Raw genomic sequence first — 13,554 nt, 5'->3', positions numbered from 1 at the left:
TAAATTTCTTTGGTTGTATTTATTTTTGAGGTAGGGTCTTACTCCAGCCCAGGCTGACCTGGAACTCACTCTGTAGTCCCAGGCTGGCCTTGAACTCACAGTGGTCCTTCTCCCTCTGCCACCTGGGGACTGGGACTAAAGGCATATGCCACCATGCCTGGCTTGGTTATATTTTTAAGAACACCTACAGGTGTGGGGTATAGCTCAGTGGTAGAGCACTTGCCTAGCCTACAGAGTTCTGGGTTCCATTCATAGCACTGAAAAGCAAAAACACCTGAATATACATTCTAGCAGCTTTGAGTCTAAATCTTTGTAGAAACTCTTTCTTGCCTGCTGTCCTCTGGCTGCCCCTCTGATGTACAGCCTGCCAACCTGAGGCTATGCCCACACAGCAGGATATTCCTCCACACTCTCATGAGGCAGATAGCCCTTGCTTGTTAGAGACAATATTCCCTGCATGGCATCCTTGCTGTGGGTGCTTTTCCCTCCTCCCCATGCTTGCCCACCTAGCTATATCTGCTGTGCTCACCAGCCATGCCTGCTGTCCTAATTTATGGTGTTTCAAAGATCCCAAAACCTTGGCTGTCCTTTAGGTAGATCCTTCCCACTCTGCCTCAGCACCTTCCCATATGTGCATGCAATAACTGTCAGTTTCAGGCAGCCTTCTCTGCAGTCTGGAGGTCCCACTATTCACCCTTGGCTTCCCTCACTTATTACAACTCCCTGGCCCTCCACTGCTGCCCTTTCCTTCACCTACTTCAAATCTCTCTTGTCCTAAGTCTGCACCCAGCTGGCTGATCTCAAATAGAATGTAGAACTTTGGGCTGGAAAGATGGCTTAGTGTTTAAGGTGATTGCCTACAAAGCCACAGGACCCAGGTTCAACTCCCCAGGACCCATGTAAGCTAGATGCACAAAGTGGCACATGCATCTGAACTTCTTTTGCAGAAGCTGGAGGCCCTGATGCACCCATTCTCTCTCTCTCTGCCTCTCTCCCCTTTCTGAAATAAATAAATATAAATAAAATATTTTTAAATATCAGATGCCTGCCAGGCATGGTGGTGCACTCCTTTAATCCCAGCACTTGGGAGGCAGAGGTAGGTGGATTGCCGTGAGTTCAAAGCCATCCTGAGACTACAGGTTAGCCTGGGCCAGGGTGAGACCCTACCTCGAAACCCCCCCCCAAAAAAAAAATCAGATGCCCAAGGGCACTGACCCGGGGTGGTCTTGCTCACCTTTGAGATCGCTAGTTAGTTCCCCCTTCTCCAAACCCAAGCCCCAGTAGTGCTCTGCTCATAAACAGAAGCACAGGCCAGATATATCTGCAGCCCCAGTCTCCCCATACCTGTGGGTAGATGCCCCATCTCCAAGAATGGACTCTCTGCTCTAGCCTTGTGCCTGGAGCATTTACAACCACAAGCTGAAATCCAGGGCTAGGAGTTGCAGCCCAGTGGTACAGTGCTTTCTTAGCATGCATTTAAGACTGTGGGTTCCACTAAGGAAGAACTCTGGAGGCCAGGACATAACTTGGATTTTTTTTTTTTAAGTGCAAGAGAGCAAGAGTGTGAGAGAATTAAAACACCAGGGCCTCCAGCACTGCAATCGAATTCCAGATGTGTGCACCCCCTTGTGTATGTGTGTACCTTGTGCATCTGGCTTACATGGGACCTGGAGAGTTGAACATGAGTCCTGAGGCTTTGCAGGCAAGCATCTTCTCTCCAGCCCCTTGGCCTTTGTTTTATTTCAAGTAAAAGATTAGAAGGCAGCCAGGCGTGATGGTGTACACCTTTAACCCCAGCAATCAGGTGGCAGAGGTAGGAGGATTGCTGTGAGTTCAAGGCCACCCTGAGAATACAGAGTGAATTCCAGGTAGTCTGAGTTAGAGTGAAACCCTAACACCCCCCCCCCCAAAAAAAAGACTAGAAAGTTGAGTTCCTTCTCTGTCCCTCTATCCCAACCCCTAAACTTTCTGGCTCATAGGTCCCACTCTCCTGCTGCAACATGGAGACTTGGATGTTTCTTGATCCTTCGGTCACTTCTTCTATATATACTCTAGGCCTTCAAGAAAGAATCTCTCTGCCCACTGTTTAAAACTCTCTGATGATAATAATTGTTCAATGCTCTCAATGTCCCTTTAACAGTGTGGAATACTTGAAAATGGCCATATGAGTAAACACACTTAAACCGCATAGCAGAGCATCACACTGCACCCCACCCTCGCTCTCTCCTCACACGTATGGCACCCTCAGCACAGCGTCACACTGCACCCCACCCTCGCTCTCTCCTCACATGTATGACACGCTCAGCACAGCGTCACACTGCACCCCACCCTCGCTCTCTCCTCACAAGAATGACACGCTCAGCAGAGTGTCACACTGCACCCCACCCTCGCTCTCTCCTCACACGTATGACACGCTCAGCACAGCGTCACACTGCAGCCCACCCTCGCTCTCTCCTCACACGTATGACACGCTCAGCAGAGCGTCACACTGCAGTCCACCCTCGCTCTCTCCTCACACGTATGACACCCTCAGCAGAGCGTCACACTGCAGCCACCCTCGCTCTCTCCTCACACGTATGACACCCTCAGCAGAGCGTCACACTGCACCCCACCATCGCTCTCTCCTCACACGTATGACACCCTCAGCAGAGCGTCACACTGCAGTCCACCCTCGCTCTCTCCTCACACGTATGACACGCTCAGCAGAGCGTCACACTGCAGTCCACCCTCGCTCTCTCCTCACACGTATGACACCCTCAGCAGAGCGTCACACTGCAGTCCACCCTCGCTCTCTCCTCACACGTATGACACGCTCAGCAGAGCGTCACACTGCAGTCCACCCTCGTTCTCTCCTCACACGTATGACACCCTCAGCAGAGCGTCACACTGCAGTCCACCCTCGCTCTCTCCTCACACGTATGACACGCTCAGCAGAGCGTCACACTGCACCCCACCCTCGCTCTCTCCTCACACGTATGACACGCTCAGCACAGCGTCACACTGCACCCCACCCTCGCTCTCTCCTCACACGTATGACACGCTCAGCAGAGCGTCACACTGCACCCCACCCTCGCTCTCTCCTCACACGTATGAGACGCTCAGCACAGCGTCACACTGCAGTCCACCCTCGCTCTCTCCTCACACGTATGACACGCTCAGCACAGCGTCACACTGCACCCCACCCTCGCTCTCTCCTCACACGTATGACACGCTCAGCACAGCGTCACACTGCACCCCACCCTCGCTCTCTCCTCACACGTATGACACGCTCAGCAGAGCGTCACACTGCACCCCACCCTCGCTCTCTCCTCACACGTATGACACGCTCAGCACAGCGTCACACTGCACCCCACCCTCGTCTCTCCTCACACGTATGACACGCTCAGCAGAGCGTCACACTGCACCCCACCCTCGCTCTCTCCTCACACGTATGACACGCTCAGCACAGCGTCACACTGCACCCAACCCTCGCTCTCTCCTCACACGTATGACACGCTCAGCAGAGCGTCACACTGCAGTCCACCCTCGCTCTCTCCTCACACGTATGACACGCTCAGCACAGCGTCACACTGCAGTCCACCCTCGCTCTCTCCTCACACGTATGACACGCTCAGCACAGCGTCACACTGCACCCCACCCTCGCTCTCTCCTCACACGTATGACACCCTCAGCAGAGCGTCACACTGCACCCCACCCTCGCTCTCTCCTCACACGTATGACACCCTCAGCACAGCGTCACACTGCACCCCACCCTCGCTCTCTCCTCACACGTATGACACCCTCAGCAGAGCGTCACACTGCACCCCACCCTCGCTCTCTCCTCACTCGTATGACACCCTCAGCAGAGCGTCACACTGCACCCCACCCTCGCTCTCTCCTCACACGTATGACACGCTCAGCACAGCGTCACACTGCACCCCACCCTCGCTCTCTCCTCACACGTATGACACGCTCAGCACAGTGTCACACTGCAGTCCACCCTCGCTCTCTCCTCACACGTATGACACGCTCAGCAGAGCGTCACACTGCAGTCCACCCTCGCTCTCTCCTCACACGTATGACACGCTCAGCACAGCGTCACACTGCACCCCACCCTCGCTCTCTCCTCACACGTATGACACGCTCAGCACAGCGTCACACTGCACCCCACCCTCGCTCTCTCCTCACACGTATGACACCCTCAGCAGAGCGTCACACTGCACCCCACCCTCGCTCTCTCCTCACACGTATGACACCCTCAGCACAGCGTCACACTGCACCCCACCCTCGCTCTCTCCTCACACGTATGACACCCTCAGCACAGCGTCACACTGCAATCCACCCTCGCTCTCTCCTCATACGTATGACACCCTCAGCTGAGCGTCACACTGCAGTCCACCCTCGCTCTCTCCTCACACGTATGACACGCTCAGCACAGCGTCACACTGCACCCCACCCTCGCTCTCTCCTCACACGTATGACACGCTCAGCACAGCGTCACACTGCACCCCACCCTCGCTCTCTCCTCACACGTATGACACCCTCAGCAGAGCGTCACACTGCACCCCACCCTCGCTCTCTCCTCACACGTATGACACCCTCAGCAGAGCGTCACACTGCAGCCCACCCTCGTCTCTCCTCACACGTATGACACGCTCAGCAGAGCGTCACACTGCAGTCCACCCTCGCTCTCTCCTCACACGTATGACATGCTCAGCACAGCGTCACACTGCACCCCACCCTCGCTCTCTCCTCACACGTATGACACGCTCAGCAAAGCGTCACACTGCAGTCCACCCTCGTCTCTCCTCACACGTATGACACGCTCAGCAGAGCGTCACACTGCACCCCACCCTCGCTCTCTCCTCACACGTATGACACCCTCAGCAGAGCGTCACACTGCACCCCACCCTCGCTCTCTCCTCACACGTATGACACCCTCAGCAGAGCGTCACAGTGCAGTCCACCCTCGCTCTCTCCTCACACGTATGACACGCTCAGCACAGCGTCACACTGCAGTCCACCCTCGCTCTCTCCTCACACGTATGACACGCTCAGCACAGCGTCACACTGCACCCCACCCTCGCTCTCTCCTCACACGTATGACACCCTCAGCAGAGCGTCACACTGCAGTCCACCCTGGCTCTCTCCTCACACGTATGACACGCTCAGCAGAGCGTCACACTGCAGTCCACCCTCGCTCTCTCCTCACACGTATGACACCCTCAGCAGAGCGTCACACTGCAGTCCACCCTCGCTCTCTCCTCACACGTATGACACCCTCAGCAGAGCGTCACACTGCACCCCACCCTCGCTCTCTCCTCACACGTATGACACCCACAGCAGAGCGTCACACTGCAGTCCACCCTCGCTCTCTCCTCACACGTATGACACGCTCAGCAGAGCGTCACACTGCAGTCCACCCTCGCTCTCTCCTCACACGTATGACACGCTCAGCTGAGCGTCACACTGCACCCCACCCTCGCTCTCTCCTCACACGTATGACACCCTCAGCAGAGCGTCACACTGCAGTCCACCCTCGCTCTCTCCTCACACGTATGACACGCTCAGCTGAGCGTCACACTGCACCCCACCCTCGCTCTCTCCTCACACGTATGACACCCTCAGCAGAGCGTCACACTGCAGTCCACCCTCGCTCTCTCCTCACACGTATGACACGCTCAGCAGAGCGTCACACTGCACCCCACCCTCGCTCTCTCCTCACACGTATGACACCCTCAGCTGAGCGTCACACTGCACCCCACCCTCGCTCTCTCCTCACATGTATGACACGCTCAGCACAGCGTCACACTGGAGTCCACCCTCGCTCTCTCCTCACACGTATGACACCCTCAGCACAGCGTCACACTGCAGTCCACCCTCGCTCTCTCCTCACACGTATGACACGCTCAGCAGAGCGTCACACTGCAGTCCACCCTCGTATCTCCTCACACGTATGACACGCTCAGCACAGCGTCACACTGCAGTCCACCCTCGCTCTCTCCTCACACGTATGACACGCTCAGCACAGCGTCACACTGCAGTCCACCCTCGCTCTCTCCTCACACGTATGACACGCTCAGCACAGCGTCACACTGCAGTCCACCCTCGCTCTCTCCTCACATGAATGACACGCTCAGCAGAGCGTCACACTGCAGTCCACCCTCGCTCTCTCCTCACACGTATGACACCCTCAGCACAGCGTCACACTGCAGTCCACCCTCGCTCTCTCCTCACGCGTATGACACCCTCAGCAGAGCGTCACACTGCAGTCTACCCTCGCTCTCTCCTCACACGTATGACACGCTCAGCAGAGCGTCACACTGCACCCCACCCTCGCTCTCTCCTCACAAGAATGACACGCTCAGCAGAGTGTCACACTGCAGTCCACCCTCGCTCTCTCCTCACACGTATGACACACTCAGCAGAGCGTCACACTGCACCCCACCCTCGCTATCTCCTCACACGTATGACACGCTCAGCAGAGCATCACACTGCACCCCACCCTCGCTCTCTCCTCACACGTATGACACCCTAGGCAGAGCGTCACACTGCAGCCACCCTCGCTCTCTCCTCACACGTATGACACGCTCAGCAGAGCGTCACACTTCAGTCCACCCTCGCTCTCTCCTCACACGTATGACACCCTCAGCAGAGCGTCACACTGCACCCCACCCTCGCTATCTCCTCACACGTATGACACGCTCAGCAGAGCATCACACTGCACCCCACCCTCGCTCTCTCCTCACACGTATGACACCCTCAGCAGAGCGTCACACTGCAGCCACCCTCGCTCTCTCCTCACACGTATGACACGCTCAGCAGAGCGTCACACTGCAGTCCACCCTCGCTCTCTCCTCACACGTATGACACGCTCAGCACAGCGTCACACTGCACCCCACTCTCGCTCTCTCCTCACACGTATGACACGCTCAGCAGAGCGTCACACTGCAGTCCACCCTCGCTCTCTCCTCACATGTATGACACGCTCAGCACAGCGTCACACTGCACCCCACCCTCGCTCTCTCCTCACACGTATGACACGCTCAGCACAGCGTCACACTGCACCCCACCCTCGTCTCTCCTCACACGTATGACACGCACAGCAGAGCGTCACACTGCAGTCCACCCTCGCTCTCTCCTCACACGTATGACACGCTCAGCTGAGCGTCACACTGCACCCCACCCTCGCTCTCTCCTCACACGTATGACACCCTCAGCTGAGCGTCACACTGCACCCCACCCTCGCTCTCTCCTCACATGTATGACACGCTCAGCACAGCGTCACACTGCAGTCCACCCTCGCTCTCTCCTCACATGTATGACACGCTCAGCACAGCGTCACACTGCAGTCCACCTCGCTCTCTCCTCACACGTATGACACGCTCAGCAGAGCGTCACAGTGCAGTCCACCTCGCTCTCTCCTCACACGTATGACACGCTCAACAGAGCGTCACACTGCACCCCACCCTCGTCTCTCCTCACACGTATGACACGCTCAGCACAGCGTCACACTGCAGTCCACCCTCGTTCTCTCCTCACACGTATGACACGCTCAGCACAGCGTCACACTGCAGTCCACCCTCGCTCTCTCCTCACCCGTATGACACCCTCAGCACAGCGTCACACTGCACCCCACCCTCGTCTCTCCTCACACGTATGACACGCTCAGCAGAGTGTCACACTGCAGTCCACCCTCGCTCTCTCCTCACACGTATGACACGCTCAGCACAGCGTCACACTGCAGTCCACCCTCGCTCTCTCCTCACACGTATGACACGCTCAGCAGAGCGTCACACTGCAGTCCACCCTCGCTCTCTCCTCACACGTATGACACGCTCAGCACAGCGTCACACTGCACCCCACCCTCGTCTCTCCTCACACGTATGACACGCTCAGCAGAGCGTCACACTGCACCCCACCCTCGCTCTCTCCTCACATGTATGACACGCTCAGCAGAGCGTCACACTGCAGTCCACCCTCGCTCTCTCCTCACACGTATGACACGCTCAGCAGAGCGTCACACTGCAGTCCACCCTCGCTCTCTCCTCACACGTATGACACCCTCAGCAGAGCGTCACACTGCAGTCCACCCTCGCTCTCTCCTCACACGTATGACACGCTCAGCAGAGCGTCACACTGCAGTCCACCCTCGCTCTCTCCTCACACGTATGACACCCACAGCAGAGTGTCACACTGCAGTCCACCCTCGCTCTCTCCTCACACGTATGACACGCTCAGCAGAGCGTCACACTGCAGTCCACCCTCGCTCTCTCCTCACACGTATGACACGCTCAGCAGAGCGTCACACTGCAGTCCACCTCGCTCTCTCCTCACACGTATGACACGCTCAGCAGAGTGTCACACTGCAGTCCACCCTCGCTCTCTCCTCACACGTATGACACCCTCAGCACAGCGTCACACTGCACCCCACCCTCGCTCTCTCCTCACACGTATGACACCCTCAGCACAGCGTCACACTGCACCCCACCCTCGCTCTCTCCTCACACGTATGACACGCTCAGCACAGCGTCACACTGCACCCCACCCTCGTCTCTCTCCTCACACGTATGACACCCTCAGCACAGCGTCACACTGCAATCCACATTCGCTCTCTCCTCACACGTATGACACGCTCAGCTGAGCGTCACACTGCAGTCCACCCTCGCTCTCTCCTCACACGTATGACACGCTCAGCAGAGCGTCACACTGCAGTCCACCCTCGCTCTCTCCTCACACGTATGACACGCTCAGCAGAGCGTCACACTGCAATCCACCCTCGATCTCTCCTCACACGTATGACACGCTCAGCTGAGCGTCACACTGCAGTCCACCCTCGCTCTCTCCTCACACGTATGACACGCTCAGCACAGCGTCACACTGCACCCCACCCTCGCTCTCTCCTCACACGTATGACACGCTCAGCAGAGCGTCACACTGCACCCCACCCTCGCTCTCTCCTCACAAGAATGACACGCTCAGCAGAGTGTCACACTGCAGTCCACCCTCGCTCTCTCCTCACACGTATGACACGCTCAGCACAGCGTCACACTGCAGTCCACCCTCGCTCTCTCCTCACACGTATGACACGCTCAGCAGAGCATCACACTGCACCCCACACTCGCTCTCTCCTCACACGTATGACACCCTCAGCAGAGCGTCACACTGCAGTCCACCCTCGCTCTCTCCTCACACGTATGACACCCTCAGCAGAGTGTCACACTGCACCCCACCCTAGCTCTCTCCTCACACGTATGACACGCTCAGCAGAGCATCACACTGCACCCCACCCTCGCTCTCTCCTCACACGTATGACACGCTCAGCAGAGTGTCACACTGCAGTCCACCCTCGCTCTCTCCTCACACGTATGACACCCTCAGCAGAGCGTCACACTGCACCCCACCCTCGCTCTCTCCTCACACGTATGACACGCTCAGCACAGCGTCACACTGCACCCCACCCTCGCTCTCTCCTCACATGTATGACACGCTCAGCACAGCGTCACACTGCAGTCCACCCTCGCTCTCTCCTCACACGTATGACACGCTCAGCTGAGCGTCACACTGCAGTCCACCCTCGCTCTCTCCTCACACGTATGACACGCTCAGCACAGCGTCACACTGCACCCCACCCTCGCTCTCTCCTCACACGTATGACACGCTCAGCAGAGCGTCACACTGCACCCCACCCTCGCTCTCTCCTCACACGTATGACACCCTCAGCACAGCGTCACACTGCACCCCACCCTCGCTATCTCCTCACACGTATGACACCCTCAGCAGAGCGTCACACTGCACCCCACCCTCGCTCTCTCCTCACACGTATGACACCCTCAGCAGAGCGTCACACTGCACCCCACCCTCGCTCTCTCCTCACACGTATGACACGCTCAGCAGAGCGTCACACTGCACCCCACCCTCGCTCTCTCCTCACACGTATGACACGCTCAGCACAGCGTCACACTGCACCCCACCCTCGCTCTCTCCTCACACGTATGACACCCTCAGCAGAGCGTCACACTGCACCCCACCCTCGCTCTCTCCTCACACGTATGACACGCTCAGCAGAGCGTCACACTGCACCCCACCCTCGCTCTCTCCTCACACGTATGACACGCTCAGCACAGCGTCACACTGCACCCCACCCTCGCTCTCTCCTCACACGTATGACACGCTCAGCAGAGCGTCACACTGCAGTCCACCCTCGCTCTCTCCTCACACGTATGACACGCTCAGCAGAGCGTCACACTGCACCCCACCCTGGCTCTCTCCTCACACGTATGACACCCTCAGCAGAGCGTCACACTGCAGTCCACCCTCGCTCTCTCCTCACACGTAAGACACGCTCAGCTGAGCGTCACACTGCACCCCACCCTGGCTCTCTCCTCACACGTATGACACCCTCAGCACAGCGTCACTCTGCAGTCCACCCTCGCTCTCTCCTCACACGTATGACACGCTCAGCTGAGCGTCACACTGCACCCCACCCTCGCTCTCTCCTCACACGTATGACACGCTCAGCAGAGCGTCACACTGCAGTCCACCCTCGCTCTCTCCTCACACGTATGACACGCTCAGCAGAGCGTCACACTGCACCCCACCCTCGCTCTCTCCTCACACGTATGACACCCTCAGCTGAGCGTCACACTGCACCCCACCCTCGCTCTCTCCTCACATGTATGACACGCTCAGCACAGCGTCACACTGCACCCCACCCTCGCTCTCTCCTCACACGTATGACACCCTCAGCACAGCGTCACACTGCAATCCACCCTCGCTCTCTCCTCACACGTATGACACCCTCAGCAGAGCGTCACACTGCAGTCCACCCTCGCTATCTCCTCACACGTATGACACGCTCAGCACAGCGTCACACTGCACCCCACCCTCGCTCTCTCCTCACACGTATGACACCCTCAGCACAGCGTCACACTGCAATCCACCCTCGCTCTCTCCTCACACGTACGACACGCTCAGCTGAGCGTCACACTGCAGTCCACCCTCGCTCTCTCCTCACACGTATGACACGCTCAGCAGAGCGTCACACTGCAGTCCACCCTCGCTCTCTCCTCACACGTATGACACGCTCAGCACAGCGTCACACTGCACCCCACCCTCGCTCTCTCCTCACACGTATGACACGCTCAGCACAGCGTCACACTGCACCCCACCCTCGCTCTCTCCTCACTCGTATGACACCCTCAGCAGAGCGTCACACTGCACCCCACCCTCGCTCTCTCCTCACACGTATGACACGCTCAGCACGGCGTCACACTGCACTCCACCCTCGTCTCTCCTCACACGTATGACACGCTCAGCAGAGCGTCACACTGCAATCCACCCTCGCTCTCTCCTCACACGTATGACACGCTCAGCACAGCGTCACACTGCACCCCACCCTCGTCTCTCCTCACACGTATGACACGCTCAGCACAGCGTCACACTGCAGTCCACACTCGCTCTCTCCTCACACGTATGACACGCTCAGCAGAGCGTCACACTGCAGTCCACCCTCGCTCTCTCCTCACACGTATGACACGCTCAGCTGAGCGTCACACTGCACCCCACCCTGGCTCTCTCCTCACACGTATGACACCCTCAGCAGAGCGTCACACTGCAGTCCACCCTCGCTCTCTCCTCACACGTATGACACGCTCAGCTGAGCGTCACACTGCACCCCACCCTCGCTCTCTCCTCACACGTATCACACGCTCAGCAGAGCGTCACACTGCAGTCCACCCTCGCTCTCTCCTCACACGTATGACACGCTCAGCAGAGCGTCACACTGCACCCCACCCTCGCTCTCACCTCACACGTATGACACCCTCAGCTGAGCGTCACACTGCACCCCACCCTCGCTCTCTCCTCACATGTATGACACGCTCAGCACAGCGTCACACTGCACCCCACCCTCGCTCTCTCCTCACACGTATGACACCCTCAGCACAGCGTCACACTGCAATCCACCCTCGCTCTCTCCTCACACGTATGACACCCTCAGCTGAGCGTCACACTGCAGTCCACCCTCGCTATCTCCTCACACGTATGACACGCTCAGCACAGCGTCACACTGCACCCCACCCTCGCTCTCTCCTCACACGTATGACACCCTCAGCACAGCGTCACACTGCAGTCCACCCTCGCTCTCTCCTCACACGTATGACACGCTCAGCTGAGCGTCACACTGCAGTCCACCCTCGCTCTCTCCTCACACGTATGACACGCTCAGCAGAGCGTCACACTGCAGTCCACCCTCGCTCTCTCCTCACACGTATGACACGCTCAGCACAGCGTCACACTGCACCCCACCCTCGCTCTCTCCTCACACGTATGACACGCTCAGCACAGCGTCACACTGCACCCCACCCTCGCTCTCTCCTCACACGTATGACACCCTCAGCAGAGCGTCACACTGCACCCCCACCCTCGCTCTCTCCTCACACGTATGACACGCTCAGCACGAGCGTCACACTGCACCCCACCCTCGTCTCTCCTCACACGTATGACACGCTCAGCAGAGCGTCACACTGCAATCCACCCTCGCTCTCTCCTCACACGTATGACACGCTCAGCACAGCGTCACACTGCACCCCACCCTCGCTCTCTCCTCACACGTATGACACGCTCAGCACAGCGTCACACTGCAGTCCACCCTCGCTCTCTCCTCACACGTATGACACGCTCAGCAGAGCGTCACACTGCAGTCCACCCTCGCTCTCTCCTCACACGTATGACACGCTCAGCACAGCGTCACACTGCACCCCACCCTCGCTCTCTCCTCACACGTATGACACCCTCAGCAGAGCGTCACACTGCACCCCACCCTCGCTCTCTCCTCACACGTATGACACGCTCAGCACAGCGTCACACTGCACCCCACCCTCGCTCTCTCCTCACACGTATGACACCCTCAGCACAGCGTCACACTGCAATCCACCCTCGCTCTCTCCTCACACGTATGACACCCTCAGCAGAGCGTCACACTGCAGTCCACCCTCGCTCTCTCCTCACACGTATGACACGCTCAGCACAGCGTCACACTGCACCCCACCCTCGCTCTCTCCTCACACGTATGACACGCTCAGCACAGCGTCACACTGCACCGCCACCCTCGCTCTCTCCTCACACGTATGACACCCTCAGCAGAGCGTCACACTGCACCCCACCCTCGCTCTCTCCTCACACGTATGACACCCTCAGCACAGCGTCACACTGCAGCCCACCCTCGCTCTCTCCTCACACGTATGACACGCTCAGCAGAGCGTCACACTGCAGTCTCCTCACACGTATGACACGCTCAGCACAGCGTCACACTGCACCCCACCCTCGCTCTCTCCTCACACGTATGACACGCTCAGCAGAGCGTCACACTGCAGTCCACCCTCGTCTCTCCTCACACGTATGACACGCTCAGCAGAGCGTCACACTGCACCCCACCCTCGCTCTCTCCTCACACGTATGACACCCTCAGCAGAGCGTCACACTGCACCCCACCCTCGCTCTCTCCTCACACGAATGACACCCTCAGCAGAGCGTCACAGTGCAGTCCACCCTCGCTCTCTCCTCACACGTATG

The sequence above is a fragment of the Jaculus jaculus genome, chromosome 4, assembly GCF_020740685.1.
Source record: "Jaculus jaculus isolate mJacJac1 chromosome 4, mJacJac1.mat.Y.cur, whole genome shotgun sequence".
NCBI lineage: Eukaryota > Metazoa > Chordata > Mammalia > Rodentia > Dipodidae > Jaculus > Jaculus jaculus.
Note: the sequence above shows the minus strand (reverse complement) of the source record.